Source organism: Sinohyriopsis cumingii, chromosome 10 (assembly GCF_028554795.1).
Source record: "Sinohyriopsis cumingii isolate HCF-2022 chromosome 10, ASM2855479v2, whole genome shotgun sequence".
Lineage (NCBI taxonomy): Eukaryota > Metazoa > Mollusca > Bivalvia > Unionida > Unionidae > Sinohyriopsis > Sinohyriopsis cumingii.
In genome coordinates, this window is record NC_142970.1 from 7,298,421 (window position 1) to 7,318,899 (window position 20,479).

At 35.3% G+C, this 20,479-nt stretch overlaps 1 long non-coding RNA gene across 1 annotated transcript; it reads left to right on the top strand.

Moving 5' to 3' along the window:
• The first annotated feature begins 6,647 nt into the window (after positions 1 to 6,647).
• LOC149789555 (uncharacterized) lies at positions 6,648 to 10,237 on the top strand. Its single transcript, XR_016423952.1, has 3 exons — positions 6,648 to 6,769; positions 7,283 to 7,407; positions 9,735 to 10,237. It is a non-coding gene; the product is annotated as an uncharacterized LOC149789555 (long non-coding RNA).
• Positions 10,238 to 20,479: the final 10,242 nt, after the last annotated feature.

A 20,479-nucleotide genomic window follows, 5' to 3' on the forward strand; every position in this document is an offset into this window, starting at 1 on the left:
TGAATTTATCATAACGCTAAAACAGCAGCAGAATAATAACTGTGCAAGCTGTAATTGTGTAATATTGTAGCCGTACTCGAGTAATAATCCAAGACAATTTGCCGTAGATAGAAAAGATAGTCTTGGTCATACACGTGAAAATACCATGTTGACATGTCTCTAGTGTAATCGACGTAACGGCGCTAGTTAAGTGATTGCGGTGGTAATTTCGTGTCTTCAGGAATTACAGTGTAAATTCACGTTGAGAAGCAGTTTAATCTAGTCTGCAGATTGCAGGTCTACCCGTGGATCTTACCAAGCTGGAAATTGTGTGTGTGGTAATACTCCAGATAGGATCAGTCACTCATTTGTTACCACCTTCAAGTTCACCGGGTTCATATAAATATCTTACAGTAAAAGTACCCAGCACTGGCTGCGCTGAAGAATTACGTCGTTGTACTGGCATAGGCGATCTCGTAATTGCATTAAACGGCTTCTTGTTGGTTGTTCGAGTAATTTTATTATTTAGTGCAGCTATTACACTTGGTAATCTTGCAACCCATTCGCCAGATCTAGTATTTTGAATTATTTCCTTCGCGTATTGATATCCAAACAACCGCTCAGCACGTTTTTCGATTCAATCGCTCAACAATTGCCTGATCGCGATGAATTGCAGTATGTCCTCGTCTAATTTTGACATTATGTCGCTTCATTAGCGATGATACTGCGTCCTGAAATTCTTTGCTAGGATCAACCTGTAACAGCTGTGGCCATCGTAGACTACTTCGTCGATAAATGTTTTCAAATGCAGAAGCTACTCCAGCAGCTGTCTTTGTTGATAACGGCTCTGCTTCTTTATATCTACTTGCAACATCAACGACAGTTAATGCGTACTTGTACGTTAATCGGCGTCTTCCAATTTGTATAGTATCATGTGGTAAAAATAGAATATCAGTTCGATGAACTTCATTAGGGACGCTGACATCAAAATGCGCGTATTGTATTGTTTTAGGGGGTGGTAGAATATCTGCTATATTGCCTGTCGGGCTAGCCATTTTTCCGCAGTAGAACGTTCGACACCTGCCGCCGAAGCGAGTTTACTAATCTCTGCTCTACCTTTCCAGTATCCTCTTGGGGAATAATAAATCGACTCCATTATTTCAATAATCGGATGATTATTTATCAGCTTAGGAAACTCCGTTTCCCAATACAAGGTTGCCCTTCATTGCAGATCTCACCAACCAATTAGCTAATGACTCTTTGAAAGATTTATATTTTATGGAATCAATTTCACATCTGCTAAGTGCCTATGCTGGAGATCTTTACTTTTATAAGCTACATCATGAGTATGAAACATTTTATCAATAGCATTTATTGGATCCAGGGCCACAGTAATTATATCCTGGGAGGTGTTTTTCTCCTGGGCACTTAGCCCACGGATTTCCTGGTAGTTTAGCTGACTGGGCGGCAATATCACATCCTCTTCTTTGAATAGTGTTTGGATCAGAAATAAACTTAAATTTCTTTGTACCGCATTGTTCACAGTTACTTGTAACTGCTGACCTTTTATTTTTTTGCTGTAATAGTTGTTAGTTCACCTGTGCGGGTACGCGTCCTGCATTTTAAACAGTATAAATCCATATTAAAATTTTATGGATGTAATTGATTTTTTAGCGACAAGAAAACGAGAAACGGTCAAGTATCATGCTACGTTACCGAATTCTGTCCGAATGATTATCATAGGTCCATCTGGATCTGGTACGACGCAACTGCTGCTTAATTTGATAATGAGGTGGCTCAAATGGGATAAATTGTACTTAGTTGCACCGTCAGTTGATAATCAGCGATGACATGGTGTATTGAAAGACTTTAATGTAAACGCAGCGCTGTTGGATGAGCGGGGTGATGATGTTATCGAGTTTATTACTGATATCGATGAAGCGCCATCTGTAGATAATCTTGATTGTATACGATGATGTAATGCTGGATAAACAATCAAATCCAGCTAAAATATTTTCCCGAGGTAGGCATAAACGTGATTTATGCTACTCAGAGGTATACACAAGTGCCAAAATCGATCAGGGACAATTGTAATATTTTACCTGTGTTTAAAGAAGTTGACACTAACACATTACGAAATATTCATCAGACTTGGTGTAGCGGTGATATGGATTATGATCTTTTTAAAACTTTATTTAGTCAGGTTCAGTTATAACACGGTTTTATAACAATAAACTTACATGACCCACGGTCACGATACCGAATCGGTCTTGATAAAATGTTTATTAATAGCAGGAACAAGGGCTAAGTCTCCTACTCGGCACTCGATTGGTAAATCCATTTTCGCTACGATTTTCCAAGGACGTTCATTTCAAACCCTTTTTTGCGATTTCCCGGAATGCTTATTTCTGCTAACAGAGTGAGTCAATTAGAGGCTGTTTGCCCACCACCACCACCGCCCCGGTATTATTTGTTATAATTTTATTTAACTCTAGCAGTGAGAGGGTGAACGTCTCCTACTCGGCACTAAGTCACCGCAAGCCCATTTTTTTACGATTTTGGCTTGCTTTTGCGAATAGAGAGTGAATCAATTAGAGGCTGTTCGCCCTCTTTGCTGCTCCTAGATTGACATGAAATCCAGTTTAGTTTCCACCAATATATTTTTGCCACTCTCATACTAATCTCATACTTTCCTTTCATAGCATTTTTTCCCGCATGAAAAAGTCACTTTATATCAAAAAGCCGTTTAAGGTGAAAGGACTCTCCAGATGACCTGCAAAGCATGTTTACAGTGAGGAGAATATAAGGTCCAATGTCAGTAATGAAGTTCGAAAGCTTTTTGTGAAATTTGTCAAAGAATTATATATGACAACATACCAATCTTTGTCAGCTGAAGTTGGTCGAGCAATATGGACAAGACAAATTTAGTAGGAAATGAATATGTATTTTAAATCATTGTGGCCATGAAACGTGTACAGCTGGAATCCTCTAATGACATAGTGTGTGGGGGGTGGAGTAGAGTGTACATGTTTGCTTCTGAAGAAAGAGTTTCGGTCTTTATTCCAGTGTATACAGCATAGCGTGATTGCACGATTAAAACAGCAGATACTGTTACATTTTAAACGATGATTTCACGTCATGTTCATTTGACATGTTTCCTCTTTGTCCTTTATCTCATGAAAATAGTCTAGATAGCAAATGAGTGAAATCACTCTCTTTCATCCGATCTAACCGATGTCTGCATGAAAATACCTAGTGATCTATGCGTGCCGAAACTGCATTCTGTGTTCATTTCTAAGCCCTCAAGACTAGTTCCCGGGTCATAACTAAAAGAACTGAGAAGTTAGGAAAGTATTAACGTAATCATTGGTGTGATTACGGTGACTTTCTCAGTTTCAATGAAAAGTTTACGACGTAAAGAAGTGCTCGGTTCATCGAGAGCAAAGTTTCTGTTTCGAAGATTTGCTCGAATTGATATTTTGGATTAGTTTTACATATATAATTTCAGGAAAGTGGAATTATGTACCTCGCAAGTACTTGGGTTAAGTGTAAAACTAATAAATAAAATGTCTACTGTGTGATACAATTTAAAGTTGAATTACAGATACATTTCTAGAAAGGCCAGAATGACACACACACACACACACACACACACACACACACATGAACGTACCATCTCTGCGGGTTGTCCACGTAAGCAGTGGTGGCTTGTACATTCATAGTTATAGGATTGAATCCTCTTTTATTTCTTCTATCACTTTTTCATTATAACAAGAACTGATATTCATTCCAAAATACTATGCTATTGAAGAAACATCACGTTTAGCTTACCTTTTTCTTTAGGTTATTGACGTTTCAGCTTTATTGCATACATTTATAACATTGATTTCAGATTCCTAACTAAAAGTACATTGTGGGGAGCATTTCATATCATAACCATACTGCCTGAATCCTGAATATTTTTATTTTCTCTTATACAACATCTTCAGTCAACGTTCATGTATTAATTTCAGACATGGTGGAGATTGCAAAGCAATTTAAAATCCCTATGATGTAATTTCAGTTGATGTGGTAGCTTGTTCTCAATCTAGTTTTCTTGCCATGGGTAAAGGCGAGCTGTTTTCTCACGGTTTGGTCATCGTACACGCGAAAGGAACAGTGTTTTAACACACGGTCCCCAGTCGGTGGATACGATTGACCTAACTGGTTTGCCGAAATCGAATAATTTGAGTTGGGCAAAACATTCATCCGGTTATTTATGCTTTGATTGGTCGCCATTTTATTAACTAAACCCGAAGATAAATCCACTAGACTGTTGCGCATAAAATATATGCGGTTTGGCTCCAATAGCGCTTTTGAGATTCATACTTGATAAGGAGATATTGCCATCGCTGACAGTGAGTGAAACAATTATTTATATAGACCACAAAAGAAGATATATCGTGTACAAATCATATAGGCCGAACAAAAATCATTTGCAAATTTACACATGGAGCGTCATCTGATAACAAGAACCGTTGCACTAGGTTAATCATGGACGAAGCAGAACTTGATTTTATAACTGTTGATAGGGCCAATACAGGCGTAAGCCACCAAGGATCATGCAAACCTACCAGATGGAACTCTGTGTTTGTCGCAGTTTACTCATCTGATATCTTCAATGCTTGCATACACTTCTATAAATCTCTTATCGATGATCAACCGGTTTCCAAAATACTCCGATAGATTCGCCAGGTACTGAAGGTGATGTTCCATGGGACCAATGGAGAGTACAAATTGGGTAAATACGTAATTATTCTGAATTTGCAGATTATAAATATCATCCCGTCTCTTACATCGGCGACTAATTAACATAACTGTCATCGGATTCATTGGTTTATGATCCCATTTCACGACCTAAAATGGTTTATCTTAATGGTTCTGGCGGTTTTGGGTAAACAACACGCGCATTACAATTGTTTACCAATTCCACGCGTGACTTTGTTGTTTAAAGCAGCCATTACACGTAATAACCTTGAAGCCCAATTGCGAGTTATCGTTTCTGCGCTCGAAAGCAATTCCTGAACATACTGATGTCCAAACAATCGCGCATCAAGTGTTTAATTAAATAGCACAGCAATTGCCTGATCACGAGGTATGGTGGCGTGCGTGCGATTGATTTCAAAATTATGTTGCTGCAACAGCGATGTTACTGCACCACAACATTATTTGCTAGGATGAACCTGTTGCAATCGTGGACAGAATAAAGGTCCACGTTGATAAATTCGTTCAAACGACTTCAGTTGCTGTTTTGGTCGATAAAATGGTTAACCTTCATCGTATCTGCTTCCAACGTCGACTACCATCAACGCCTATTTGTATGTGCGTGTGAATAATGTTGTCGTGTTGAAAAAAAAATATATGCCTGTTGAATTTCGCTTAAGATGACTCAAATGGGGCAAACTTTATTTAGTAGTGCCATTCGCGGGCAACCATCGATTCCATGATGTCTTCAAGGATCTTATGAAGCTGGAATAGATTCACTGGAACACGATCGTCCCGCCGACGACGATGTTGTTGCATTTATCATTGACATCACTGATGCTCCGTCGGTCGACGATTTTTATGGCGGCGTCAATACTCTTGTGGTTTACGACAACAAACATATCGAGCCAGAATATATTCAAGAGGCAGGCATAAATCAAGTTACGTATCAGCGATAACTGCAACATTTAGTTATACGCTGCCAAATATTCATTAGACTTGGTGCTATATAAATACGTTTATAAACGCCTTTGAACATACTCAGAAAACCACACATGGATTCATTACCATCAATTTACACGATCTAAGAACATGACCTCGCATTGTTCTCGATATAAACTTTTGCTGAGAGGTCATGTAGTGGCTCAATGATAACACATGGAGGGACTTGACTGCCCCTCCCTGCTCTCGTGGATTTTACAGACGATGCATCGACGGTAGATAAAAGGCACGAATAGGCCTTTCCTTATTCAAGATATCAATATCTTTTAGGCCTCGATTTTAAAACCGGACCTATGAAAACGCCCCTAAAAGTCTGTTAAGCCCATCTTGCTGCTTCTTTCAATTACGAGTGCGCCATATCATCTGAGCCCCGTAGTTGCTGTGTAAGACTCTTGCGCAGTTTTCTACAGTTTAGTTGTCTACTAAAATAACTGCGTTAATTTATGGAGAAAAGGAAGCGCCAGCTAAGTCAAAATTAAAGTTAGTTTGTATATTACTTACAAGGGATTCAGTGGATGCCTGTAACGGGATATCCTTCTTTTATTTGTAGAGATTTATTTTTGTCAAACATATTTGTTCTGACTTTCATTGTGTGATATACTCTGAAACGTAACACCAACTTCCAGGCACCAGAATGTGATGTTGAGAGAAGTTTATGATTTTCAAGTGACAAACAACAGAGACAAAACATAATGATATTTATTAGAACGATTGTATGATATAGGCCTCTAGCTGACTATTTATCGAAACATTACAGGCAAAATAATATTTATGTCGAGTAATTGTAATGCTAAATCTCGAATCATGGAAAAGCTAATATTAATTGCATAATTGAATCAATTCATGCTCCGAAAAGAACACAGCTTAAGATAAACTGAACTAAGCGTTCGCCTTGGCGCTACAAGATTGTATTAGGTGTCCAAACACGGTCAGCAGGTAGCCGAAGCTCAAATCACCTGATTTCAGAGTTCATGACTTTCTCATACAAATCCACCTTACAACTTGGCGGGACAAGAAAGGATTTATTACCTAAACACAGAGCTCGGTTTGTATGTTTTTTCTTCTCTTTTTGGTTCTGCATATAACAGCTTACTGTATAGGGCCGCTTAAATTACCAACGTACAATATAGAAAGAAAACCGCTTAGACAGAAATACAAACCTTTTAAATCTAGACACTAGATCTGGACTTTTAACTTTGAAAAACATTTCTAAAATGAACTATCATCAAACATGAAGCTGGAGGTGAACTAAATTTCAACAAGAAAACTAATATTACAATTACTAATACGTTCATAAATGTCGTAGCAACTTCAATGGACACACACATTATATATATAAGAAACGATTCTCTTTACATGTAGGTATACAACGATACAGTTTTCTGGAATAAGCTTTGCATGTTTCTGTTTGTACTTAATGAAATGCCCACCATTTCCACGTTACTATGACATTTTAATATTTTGTCAATGTTCTTTGATAAAGTCTTTTGTATTTCTCGCCCGTATATTTTACCTATTACAATTTGTCTGACCTCAACCTTGTTTGTTATTTCTCAAGCTTCGCTGTTCACTTCAGATTCGTGGCGAATGACACATTCAAAAGAACATTGCGACTCCGGGATATCTTCAGCTGAAATGATGAAACCATTATTGTTCGAAATTAGGACTTAAACAGGAACATTTGTAAGACTCTTTCGATATCTTACCCATACATGTTTTATCTTTTTTCCATTTAGGATTTTAACATCCCCACCAATCTATTGAGAAGGTTTTGCGCTTCATTCACAAGGAAAGTGTTTGTCTGAAGAAGTGTTCTGATGGCTTCACTTGATAGGTTCCCATTCGAAAACATTTGTGTTGTCTCAAATAAATTTCCTGACTTAACCATTTCAACGAATGTAAAGGACATCCCAGAGCGGAAAACTAGGTATAAAAGATACTCATACATTATTAGGTTCGGACAAAATATATCGGGACTCAAAAGCTCATTCATTTTTTGCCTTTTGGGTTTACAGTTTATTCTTAACAAAATTATATGCTTGCTTTATATCAATATATTTTACCAGTCGATGTCAGAAACTATGTAACTTAAAAAAATAGAAACATGTGAACACTCCAGTGTAGAAGTACTTTTGTTTCAGAAAATATTATATTTTTAATTAAATGTGCAAGGTATTAAGCTCTACAATGGCATATATAGTGATATAATTTTAAAGCTTTTCTGATTTGTTGATTTCAACTTTGATTTTACTGTAAGTTGTATTTTACATGCAAAGTTTGGGAAAGAAGACTATCAGCGCCTTGGATAGAGTAACATATGCTCTCAATTCACACTATTTCCGAAGACATTTGTGTAAAGCTAAATAAACCAAATGTCATTGATAACTAATTCGAGTTGAACATCAACTCTGTGTGTGTTCTCAAGCTATCTTTATTGCTTGATCGTGCCGAATTTTTAGAATCAGTATACCAGGATCATTACGAGGTCTGATGCATCTAGTCATGATCTAGTTTATTCATGCTCACAACGACACGTGAGCGAGCACCGACATCGCATTACTGTGATAATGATATTTTTGTTATACACCTATCATTTGGTTACATAATTACATTATTTTCATATTAAGCTTGTAGGAAACCATCAAATTTATCAATTACAATCTTTGGTAAATCTGTTATTATTTCACAGTAAGGTACACGATTTTAGAATATGATCCTGTTTCAGACAAACCTTTTGGTTATATTATCTACTTCAAAAATAAAACAACCGAATAACGATGTATTGACAAAATATTGATTGGGACCTTTCAGATTTCCTGCATGTAACGCAAGGTTTTTTAACCAATGTTACTCTTTACTGCAGGAGTTGAGACTCCATCGTTAGATACAACTGATTCAACCTCGGATGGTTAATTGGACTCATTATGTGGTAGAAAATAATATTTATATAATACCCCGTATGACGTTTAGGTGGATTTTACTTTTTCAGATGCTTATGTAAAGAATACTCCATTATTTTTAACATACCAAATTAGTACATACATACATACATACATACATAGAAATAATTACCTAACTGAAAACAGGTTCATTTTTGTCCAAGTCGGTTACCCTGAGTCTGAGACATACAAAACTACTTTAGTCTAAATTTGTATTATTAGTGGCATTCGTTCATGATGTACGAAACGTATCATATAATTACTATATTAAACATATTGCGCAGAGTACTCAGTGCACTTCAGTACCTTCTTCTCCTGGTGCTTTCCAGACATTTCACTTCAACGCCTTCTTGTTTCCGTGCTTTTGAGGCTATACACATCCGTACCTTTTGTATCCCAGTGCTTTTGAGGCATTATACTTCACTACCTTCTCGTCCGGTTACTTTGAGAAATAACATCTTAGTACCTTCTTGTGCCGGCTAGTTTGATACATCAACTTTCATTGCTTTCTTGTCTCGGCGCTATTGAAACAATAAGCATCCATACATTTGTGTCCCAGTACTTTGGAGACATTACACTTCATTACCCTCGTCCCAGTGGTTATTGAGACATCCCTTGTCATTACCGTCTTGTCCACGTGCTTTGGAGTCATTACATCGATTATATCCTAATACAGTAAACTAAAATGAACGAGGAGTTAAAATTAAAATATTAAACATTGAATATCAATCTGTTTCGAGGGTAAAAAATAAGTACAAATGTTTCATTTAACTTTCCAGTTATTAGCCCGGAATTACGAATTAAAAATATATTTCCCGATGCTGTTTTCGTTTTTTATTTCTTCAATACAAAATAAAATCTCAGAGAACGGATTAATCATATAAATGGAATGTTCGAGTGCCAAACACGTAAAGAATTAATTTAGTTTCGTCTCAGACAACACAGACATTTAAAGTTACCAACAAAAATTAAATAATAAATAAACAAATGAAAAGAACAAAAAAGAAACGGCAAATTCAATTGAACATAAATATACATTTACAAGAAAAAAATCTCTCTTTGTTTCCTCAGCCGGACTTCGTTATAACCTGAAACAGATGAAGGAGAAATGGGATGAGGTAACGAAGAATTCTTCTGAGGAAGATCTCGACAGTGGTGATGTTTATGATTATGACTATCCGTCGAAGGACGCTAAATACAAAAGAAATGGCGGATCACTCATTTTTCCTTGTGTGAACCTAATTGTGTTTGGACTTGTATTTTCGTCTCCTTACAGATGATCTACTTAAGTGTGTAATAGACAGTGATCATCTGATTTCTATATTTTATTTTAGTTTTGTCCAATTTCACGATATACTCGAAGATTACTGTACCTTAAGGCATTTTTAGAGGCTACATAACACGTGTACAATTCCTTCATCTGTCGTTGTTTTTGCAAGTCCATCTTAACATCGCCTTTAGCAGAAATTACAGAATTGTTCACTCCACAGTCGATACATGCCTATACAATTTTGTTGATTTACTTATGATATATATATATATATATATATATATTTCCTTTTATTCATTAGCATACCACATGTTTTGGTCACAGTGAGCAAGCGTCACAGTTTTAATTCCTCTGCGGCATGGACAGAGACTTGTACAAACTTTAGTTAAAGTCTGTTAATTGTTTGGAAGTAGGAGAATTAGCTAATTAAAGATATTGTTACGACTACATAATACAACTGTCTAATAAACTATTACTTCGAAATAAGTTAACACTAGTATACACCCCATTCCCCATATACGTTTTCTTTACGTAAAGATGACATTAAAGGATCTACGTATAATTAAATATTATTAATCTAAGCTCAATACAGACCTTGTAATAGATAATGCACTAAATATTTCCATTTTTAGAACCTGGCATCGTATGCACTAGTTTGTAATTAACTTCCAAGGAGACATTCACTGCCCCACATCTGTCGTCGCATAATTTGCATACTTAGCTGGTAGGTATTCAGTTAATTATATGACTAATCAGTATAACAAGCAACATGGACCCTAATTTCAAGTGCATTAAGCAACAGCCAATAAGGTTCAATGTTGTTGGCAGTGCGCATGAACTAAATATATTTTCATTAGGATACATTATGTGAACAGACTTAATGTTCACACTTCGTGTATTGATTATCACCATTTAATAGCATGATCTAACACTAGGTTTTAACCATGGCACTAAACTTGTTAATGTGTATATTACAAAGATAGAAATATGTTTTATAGGTAAATGTAAGTAGATAGAATACCGGGAACAAGAAATTTTAACAAAACGATTGGAATTCATCTTGATAGAAACCCAACATATATGACCATACTTACATGCTGTCAAGGATACAAATTCCTATTCACAGGTCAGTCCCATTATTTATAACTGCTTACCTGATTGGTGGATCCTTGTTTAACTGATCATCAGCACATGGAAAGTTGTATCATACCTCAGCAATAAAAAACAAACGTGTCTTCTTTTTAGACTTTCAGAAGAGGCTAACCTACTTTAGTCACAATAACTAGATGCTTACCACTAAGCCACAGTGCCTCCTGATACATAATGAAAATGAAAATGCCAGTTTGATTTTTGCATTGCAAAGTTAATAATGACACAATCAAGGCCTCCTGACATTATTTTAAATACCAGGTAAAAGTTAATAATGTTACAATTAAAGCCACCTGACATTATTTTAAGTACTTCGTAAAGGTTAATACTATTGCAATCAAAGCCACCTGACATTATTCAACGTACCAAGTAAAGATTAATACTGCTACAGTCAAAGCCACCTAACATTATTCTACGAACCAAGTAAATGGTAATACTGATACAATCAAGGCCTCCTGAAATTATTCTACGTACAAAGTAAAGGGTAATACTGATACAATCAAGGCCTCCTGACGTTCTTCTACTTACCAAGTAAAGGGTAATACTGATACAATCAAGGCCACCTAACATTATTCTACTTACCAAGTAAAGGGTAATACTGATACAATCAAGGCCTGCTGACATTAGTTAAAGTATCATGAAAGGTTAGTACTTATACAATCATGGCTTCTGACATTATTTTAAAAACCACGTGAAGGTTAATACTGATACAATCAAGGCCTGCTGACATTAGTTAAAGTACCATGAAAGGTTAATACTGATACAATCATGGCTTCTGACATTATTTTAAAAACCATGTGAAGGTTTATACTGATACAATCAAGGCCTGCTGACATTAGTTTAAGTCCATGTAAATATTAATACAGATAAAATCAACGGCTTCTGACATTTTTTTAAAAACCATGAAAAGATTACTTACAAGTCTTCCTGACCTTATTATAAGTACAAAGTAAAGAATAATGCGGATACACTAATGCCATTATTTTAAGTACAATACATGGGGCAATGCGGATACAATGAAGGCCTCCTGACATTTGAAATACAATGTATAGGGTAATACGGGTACAATCAAGTCCAATTGAAATTATTTTAAGTGCCATGTACAGATTAATACTCTTACCATCGGTATAAAACTTAAATGCGGCACGTGATGCAAAGATGTGATATGGAGAAAATATGGAAAGGAAATAAATGATAAAAGGCAAGAACACTTAATTATTTATTCAGATGATTTCGACACATTGCTGTGCTTAGACTGACGTATCCTTGGACGGGCTAACGAAAATCACACGATATAAATATATATTTTCCTGCTAAACACGCATGCCACTATACCGGACTATGTTTTATCCTTTTGGCTGGATGTGTGCTATTCTCTTATTCGAGAAGGCGTGGAATCTGTTCACCTCGTAAGCGTATAGTCTATCATGCGCTGACAGACGGCGTTGAACACACAACAACAACAACCAACTGTGAACAGCATTGACTCTAGTCTGCCTTCGCACAGTGCACTGGCAGATTATTGTCGGTGTTATTTCTTGTACTGATTACTCCTATCCAACTGCGTGGACAAGTATCTGACAGCGCATTTCTACTCAACTTATAAGTGAATATAGATGGTATATTTCAATACTACATTAGACCCTCTTCAATCATCAAGGTTTATCATAATATAGTTCTTGATACTGATTGAACTCTCATACGCGATAAAACAGTAATACAACGTACTGCTTTCCCTAGAGTAGCTATATGTCCATAAAATAACGTATAATGCGTTCGTAGGGATATCTGAAAGTAATTAAACAGATACAGATATTTAAAAATCTTTTCTTACTATTTATTACTGATGTAGGACATAAATAGTGGTCAATAACGTATAGTTAATCTCAATAAAGAATTTATTTGGCTAATGTAAAGTCAATACATTTTATATTATTGACAAAATGAAAACGTGCACTATGATAATAGTTCATAGAATGCAGTTTGTTTATTTACTGTCTATAAATGGTTGTAAGTCGGGTCAAAGTGCAAACTGCAAAGACTTAGATATGTTGTCTCATCATGAGCGGCAGATCTTTGTATATATTGTTTGTAAAGAGTAATCCTTAGAACAAACAAGATAGAAGTTGATCATTTTTCATTATACGACGGCAGATTGGGGTCTATATTGCTAGCAGTGGGAGTCACTCATACGTGAGTGTATGTGGTATGAGTTTTAAAAAAATTCTCTTCCATTTCATTTTTATTTCATTTTCTTTCATTTTCTTTCATTTATCAAACACATAAGCCTGATATAAAATTTTGCTTAGGGGCTCAAACTTTCATTGTAAATATTTAATTCAAGCACTTTTTAATGTTTGTGTATCACGCCATGCCAGACCAAAACCTTATCTGCAGTTAACAATTTAATGTCGTGCCTTCTCCCCTTATCGTTGTATAATCTTCGGTTGCTGAACCACACAGCAAATATCACGCAAAAGAGATTTGCGTAAACTGTACCATTAGTCCGCGGACAGCTTATGCCACGATACATTTCATGGTATAAACCAACAGTTCCTTAATCACCCGGTACATAACTCACAGAACGCGTTATCTAAATTCTTGTAATAAATGTTTTATTTAATTTTCATTTTATTTTGTTTTAATAGTTAGTGTCATGCTTGAAAACGTACCATCGTATGAATCCAAGTTAAGGTAAAAGTGGTTCCTTGTACATTATTTATAGAAATAAATGCAGTTGAGACCGATCACATAGTTACATTTCTGACCATTATAAATCCTCGTATACCACAAAAACAATTGCAATTATCGTGTGTTCAGCTGTATCTACCTGACCTTCAAAGTTAAGCGTTATAGCCCATGCATAGCCATTGCATGTATGCATAAAGCATTCTATGATAATGTATGCATAAAGCATTCTATGATAATGTATGCATAAAGCATTCTATGATAATGTATGCATACAGCATTCTATGATAATGTATGCATAAAGCATTCTATGATAATGTATGCATAAAGCATTCTATGATAATGTATACATACAGCATTCTATGATAATGTATGCATAAAGCATTCTATGATAATGTATGCATACAGCATTCTGTGATAATGTATGCATACAGCATTCTATGATAATGTATGAATACAACATTCTATGATAATGTATGCATACAGCATTCTATGATAATGTATGCATAATGATTTCATTTGTATCACAACATGTACATGAAGGATGGAGATTATATCTAAGTCAGTTATATACTATAGGATTAAATGATCATGGTTGGGTATGTATCGATGTGTACATTTTACATAATCACTCACAAAGTAAATAAAGTCCGAAGGAAGGACTTTATGTTAACTTTGTGAGTGATTAGGTAAAATTTGCACATCAACAAATACCCAGCAATAATCATTTAATCCTTGTAATTCCAATTTCGACCTTTCTTTCGTCAAATCAACTTCTTCCATCAACAATGCATTCCAATTAAGTAGCACGTGCTTTCCTTTCATTAGCCGCTTCAAATGGCCGCTTAATACATAACCTGTACAGAATCATACGAACATATTGACTACTGTCACAGTTAGGTTTATTCTGAAACTTCATACGTTACATCTTAGGCAATGGCTACCGATGGTTTCAACATATTTAGTTCATTTACAACATTCTTTTTCAATTTTAGTCAGTCCCATCTGCTACGCCAGATGACCATGATCTTACATAATAACAGCTGATACGGAATGAACAAGTGTGCTATATTAAATTTCCAATCAAACCTTAAATCATAATGGATTTTATCAATGAACAGCATGAAAATATGATGCTATCCCTAACTGACACAATGGTAACAGTTAAATAAATTGTATACATGAATAACATTTTAAATCATTCTCAACAGCGTTGATACTTGTGAAGACCGTTCAGTGATCTACAAATGTCCATTGAAATATAACTACTGTAACAGCTACGTTTATTCGGCAACTTCATACTTTACGTTTTGGGCAATATCTACCCGTGATGTCAGCACATTTATTTTCACATAAAAAATATCATTCTTTTTTAATTTTAGTATGTCCTATACAGGAATAACATTTTATATATATATTTCATCAGCGTTAATACTTAACAAGGCCCTTTCAGTTATCTAATGTGAAATTAAATGTGCAGTTGTTAAATGTATAGTTTCTCGCAAAACCGGCCATATGTTTTGTTTGGTTGCATAGTTGAGTGCTGGAGTGCTGCAAGGAATTAATGACTACACATCCAAAAGAATTTAAATTAGCAAAACATTCACCTTTATAGATTATTATATACATTTTTCAATGGCGTAAAGTCACATTGGTGGAGATAGTAGTTTTACCATTTAAAACCTTTATTCAGTCTTCGAATATTGGTCTCATAAATATTTCTTTTATTTTTCTGTACGTGGTCATATTCACCATGCCACCAACACCAATACACGTTGAAAAAAAAATTACCATTGAAAACGCCAATGCCCCATTTTGTGCTTCGTTTAGTAGCCTCTGAGTATTTATTTATTTCAACAGTTTCTAAGTCCTTCTCAGATAATTTCCTGAATCTTGGTTTATATCCCTAAGCGGCCTCAAAATTGACTCACTCAGTTCCCACGCTATTATTTTTCTTGTTGTGTATGGCTAGGGTGACTGCGGACTGCGGTCATGGGGTTCTGGATGAGGGGATATCAATCTTGTTATTCTGTTTCATTTTCAGCGTTTGTAACATCCATCGCATTATCATCAAATCCATCTTCATCTGTTTCAGTTGCTGGTATTATTTCTTTTTTCTCCTTTTTATTTGATTTTTAAAAAAGACTCAGCTAAAAACTGCATTGAAAAATCACCTTAATCGGCCATTTTGATCGACTATGTAGCAGACGAACGCCAAAATTGTAAACTATCAATTTCAATCAAAGAATATTTGAAAAAGTATACTAAGAGTATAATTTTTATTTATTTGCTGAATAACAATTTTAAAAGATGAAACAATAGTTTCATAATGACGTGTCTGCAATATTTATTTATGCTGTAAACAGTACAAAAACCGAAAGTAGTCCCAGAATGTAAAAAAAAAATGCAAACCAGTATCACGTGACCGCTTACAGCCAATCGTATTGCAGACAATCCGTTTAATTTATAAAAAATTGGAATTATCAGACAATATAAAACCTGAACATATATGCTTTATGTTTTATGACGATATAATGAAGCTTCCACACTTAATATGTTTGAAGATAGTTCAATTTTGAAAGATTGTACTTAAGGTCACGCATTCTCGACTCTTTTTGAGTATGATGCACATTCAAACTCGAAGCAATGTGAAAATCTGTAATCTTAATCCTAATAAATCTTTCCTGGTATGGGGGTGTTCATAACGATTTGCCTCTACCAGAATACTACATTCTCATGACAGGCATAGTTTGTTCTGATGGCAACAGACTTAAATTGGCATAAAGAGTATGCTAGCTTTTCGTGTTAAGTATGTTAAATTCTCATGAAAAACATGTTAAAATCTCATGGCAAGCATGTTAAAATCGCATGACAAGCATGTTAAATTCTCATGACAAGCATGTTAAAATCGCATGACAAGCGTGCTAAATTCTCAGAGCGAAATTTGTATGAAAATCGTATAAATGAAAGGTAAATTCTCATGACAGGCATGTTCAGTCATGTAAATTCCCACAACTAAGCATGTTGAGGATTGTTAAATTCGAATCGAAAGCATGTTCATGCATGTTACTTTCTCAGGACAAGGCTTCCTACATGCTTATTACAAACATATTCAGACTTTTCTTAAATGTTCATAACAAGTATGTTTAGAGATGTGAAATTCTAACGACAAGCATATTCAAGCATGTTAAATTCTAATGACAAGCATATTCAGGCATGTTATATTGCCGTGACTATCGTGTTCATGCATGTACTAGTTTCCTAATAAACATGGTCAGTCATGTTAAATTCTCATGACAAGCATGATATATTATCAAGTCATGGCTATGCTCTGGTTTTCATATCTGATATTGTTAGCAGTTTTGAATTGCTGTAATTATAGTTCATGCCTCAAAGGTTATCGAGACTACAGAGTCAGGTCAGTAGAACATGTTAACAGTAGCTTCAGGAGGAAATGTGGTGTCCAGATGAATGTTTCTGATTGAGAAACAATGGAGAAAACGTTTGCAAAATACATATCAAGGTCACACCGCCTATGACATTCTAAAGAATACCAGTAGAGACGAAAAACACCTTTCATATCATCCAACCATCCATGTTTACCATCCATATTCGTCTTTAAGTGCTAGCTATAGATAAAACGTTTGATAAGTAAATTTGCACGCAGTGTTTGAACTAATATGCTTGAATTAAAATTCGCTGTTCTGCTCCAGTTGACCCTTGCCTGAGTCCTATGATGTCGAGCTAAAGCTAATATCGAGTGATTTAGTCCAAAATTAATGACTGCATTACCTCCCTTGATTAAAGCTCTTTATACTATCCTGTGGTTGTATTTGTACAGGCGTACCATTCGTTACTGTCGAATTCACGGAATCCGGAGATTTGGCCTTTTAGCTATCATTATAATGCCACCTCTCTGGAAAGAGCCGGGCGACATTTGGCCGCCAAGTTATAATAAAGGCATATCATGTTAACTGTAGAATGGTGAATCAAGATCTATGCAGTCAGCAACTGACAAATGTCTATGCTGTAAAAATAATAGAAAACTAAATAAATATAAGAGCGTTCACAGGTGAGCTTGTATGGTAACTAATGTCATTAAATTAAGGGGGAGGGGAGTAACGCCATGTTAAATACAAGTATTGTAATTATACTTGCTATTATTATTAGAATATGTTGTATCATCTGTTTTGGATTATTTTATTTTGCATTTGCTCTGCGTATAGGATTTACATTATATTTGCATCGTTACATCTGTCAAAATGCATTACTGAATATATTACGTATGTTATTACAATACTGTCATCTCTTGTCTTCAGATTTCATTTGAATGCTTTTTTATTTTTAATATTGCACACGGTACCAATTTTATTTGTACCTTTCCAACGATACATTTCAGATTTAATGAACATTCTATTCATGACAGACCATACAGTGTCTGGACAGCAACGTGACATCTCATGAAAAATAATACAATGCAACTAACTCCTCCTTCTGAGCGTTGTATTAGTGTTACTTGTTTCTTTATGCTTATTTGTTTTAAATGAATACTCCTTCTACATGTGAAATAATCAAAAAAATTTCCTGAATGTTATCAGGAGACCTAGAAATGGAATAATGCTATAAAAAATGTTTACGAGTGTAATATTGTAAATATGCACATGGAATTGGAAGATACCAAAGAGATTCAAACAATCCGATTCCGAGAGTATAACATAACCAGGTGTGAAAACGTTTTAGAGTTAGAAACACGAATCCCTGACTTTTTATCGATATACATGTATGGCTAATTTATTATGCTTGAACGTTCAAAATGTTACTTCAGATCTTATATTAAGAACAAATATCTCCTAGTTCGAACTGTGGAAACAACATTCTTTATTTTAACCGTTAACAGGCTGATTTCTACTCTACCACTCATATGGGATACGTTTTGAAGGTGTCTGTCTCCTCTGATTTTATCACGTCATGGGCAAAGTTTAATTTAAATGACATCGATTGGAAAGCAAGGGAGGATCCCTCCTTCTCCATCACACACACACACACACACACACACACACACACACACACACACACAGACACTGATCGCTATCATGGGGGAGGTAACTCTTACACTCGTGAGTCTCTACATTTGGATTCGATAATCATGATTATCTATATTTGGTTTCAATCAGTATTACATTTTAATTCAAAGTGTGATGGTTTTAAACGTCTTCTACTTTCAATGTGCATGCTCAGATTACTCCGTGGTGGGTGGTGGTGGTGGTGGTGTGTTGATATAAATAGTTTATTTTCATACATGTCCAATAGTACACAACAGTGGTTCAATTTCTCAAAACGTTTCCTAAACGTAAGATTTTGTGTCTTCTTGCTTATGATATTTCTGACAATATTTTGACTTTTTATAGTGGTCTATATGATACAACGGGTGTAATAAAAACTCTATAATGTTAATATTGCACATCTGGGAATTTTTTTTTTGTTTTAAATCCAAGATGGATAATTCTTGAAGTTTGCAGAAGTCCTTGCCGTTTAATCAGAGTTACAACAATACTGTCTTCAGCAGATTAGACAATTGAAATTTCTCCAAAGCAAGATACAAATGACGTCACTTTGCATAAGTTCAGACGTCAAACTCTGTAAAGAAACGTTGAGCTCATTTAGGTAATTCAGATCCGACATACAATTATTTAAATCTAAAATGCACGAACTCTTTCAAGACTTGCAGGAGGCATACACTTTAATATAACATACATAACATACCTATAAGCTGTGCTATTTCTTTCTTGTATATATCGAGTTACTTCTCAACAAACATCGTGATTGACCGTTAACCTTCGGAGCTCGTCAGTACGTCAAATTATCATTGCTCGTAATAGCGGGAAACGTGTCACTTCATCTACGAATAATATTAGGACTTGTTTAATCCACAATGCCTACTCATTGTCTCAAAGCCAAGCATTATAACAAAGATATTGAAAAATCTCAATTTGAGGAAAATGTATTTTGTGTTTATCGTTGCATAAATTAGCTGTTAGTTGAATCTCTTTTTAATTACCTCACTTGTTCATCTCAGATAAATTAATAAAGAATGAAATAACTTATTGAAACTATTTGGTCTACTATTTGGAAACGTTTTGCTCACTAACTTGGGGTTGGAACAAAATAATTGTTTCATAGCAAAGTTTAAAGAAGATACTACAAGATGAAGTATTAACAGTAGAAAACTTTACTATTTAGGTCCAGTGCAGTAAAAACTTATGATAAGTACATAAATCCGCTATATAATGCCCAATCCCATTCCACTTCTCGGAAACTCTTATTTCACGGGAAATCTACATCTTTCCGTAGTAATAAGGAACGATGTGAAGGAAAAAAATATAATTGTTTACTCTCAAGTGTGAGTTTATGTGTACGCATTGTACGAATTTTTACCGGAAAGACGATTTCATTGTTCGTGGATTCTTTCTTCTTGGGGGCATATTTCTAAAAACGTTCAATTTACGGAACAAGCAAATTAATATAAGACACGTATCATTTATTTTTTTCCCCTGGATTATAGTAGTTCTAGGGGTATGGAGCTGTTTTGACGTGGAGGAAATTATGTATATATTTCCTTTATTTCTTTGTGCTTGCATCAGAGAGTGAGAGAGAGAGAGTCAGAGAGAGACAGAGAGAGATTTTCTCAGATAGCCTATAAAACACCTTG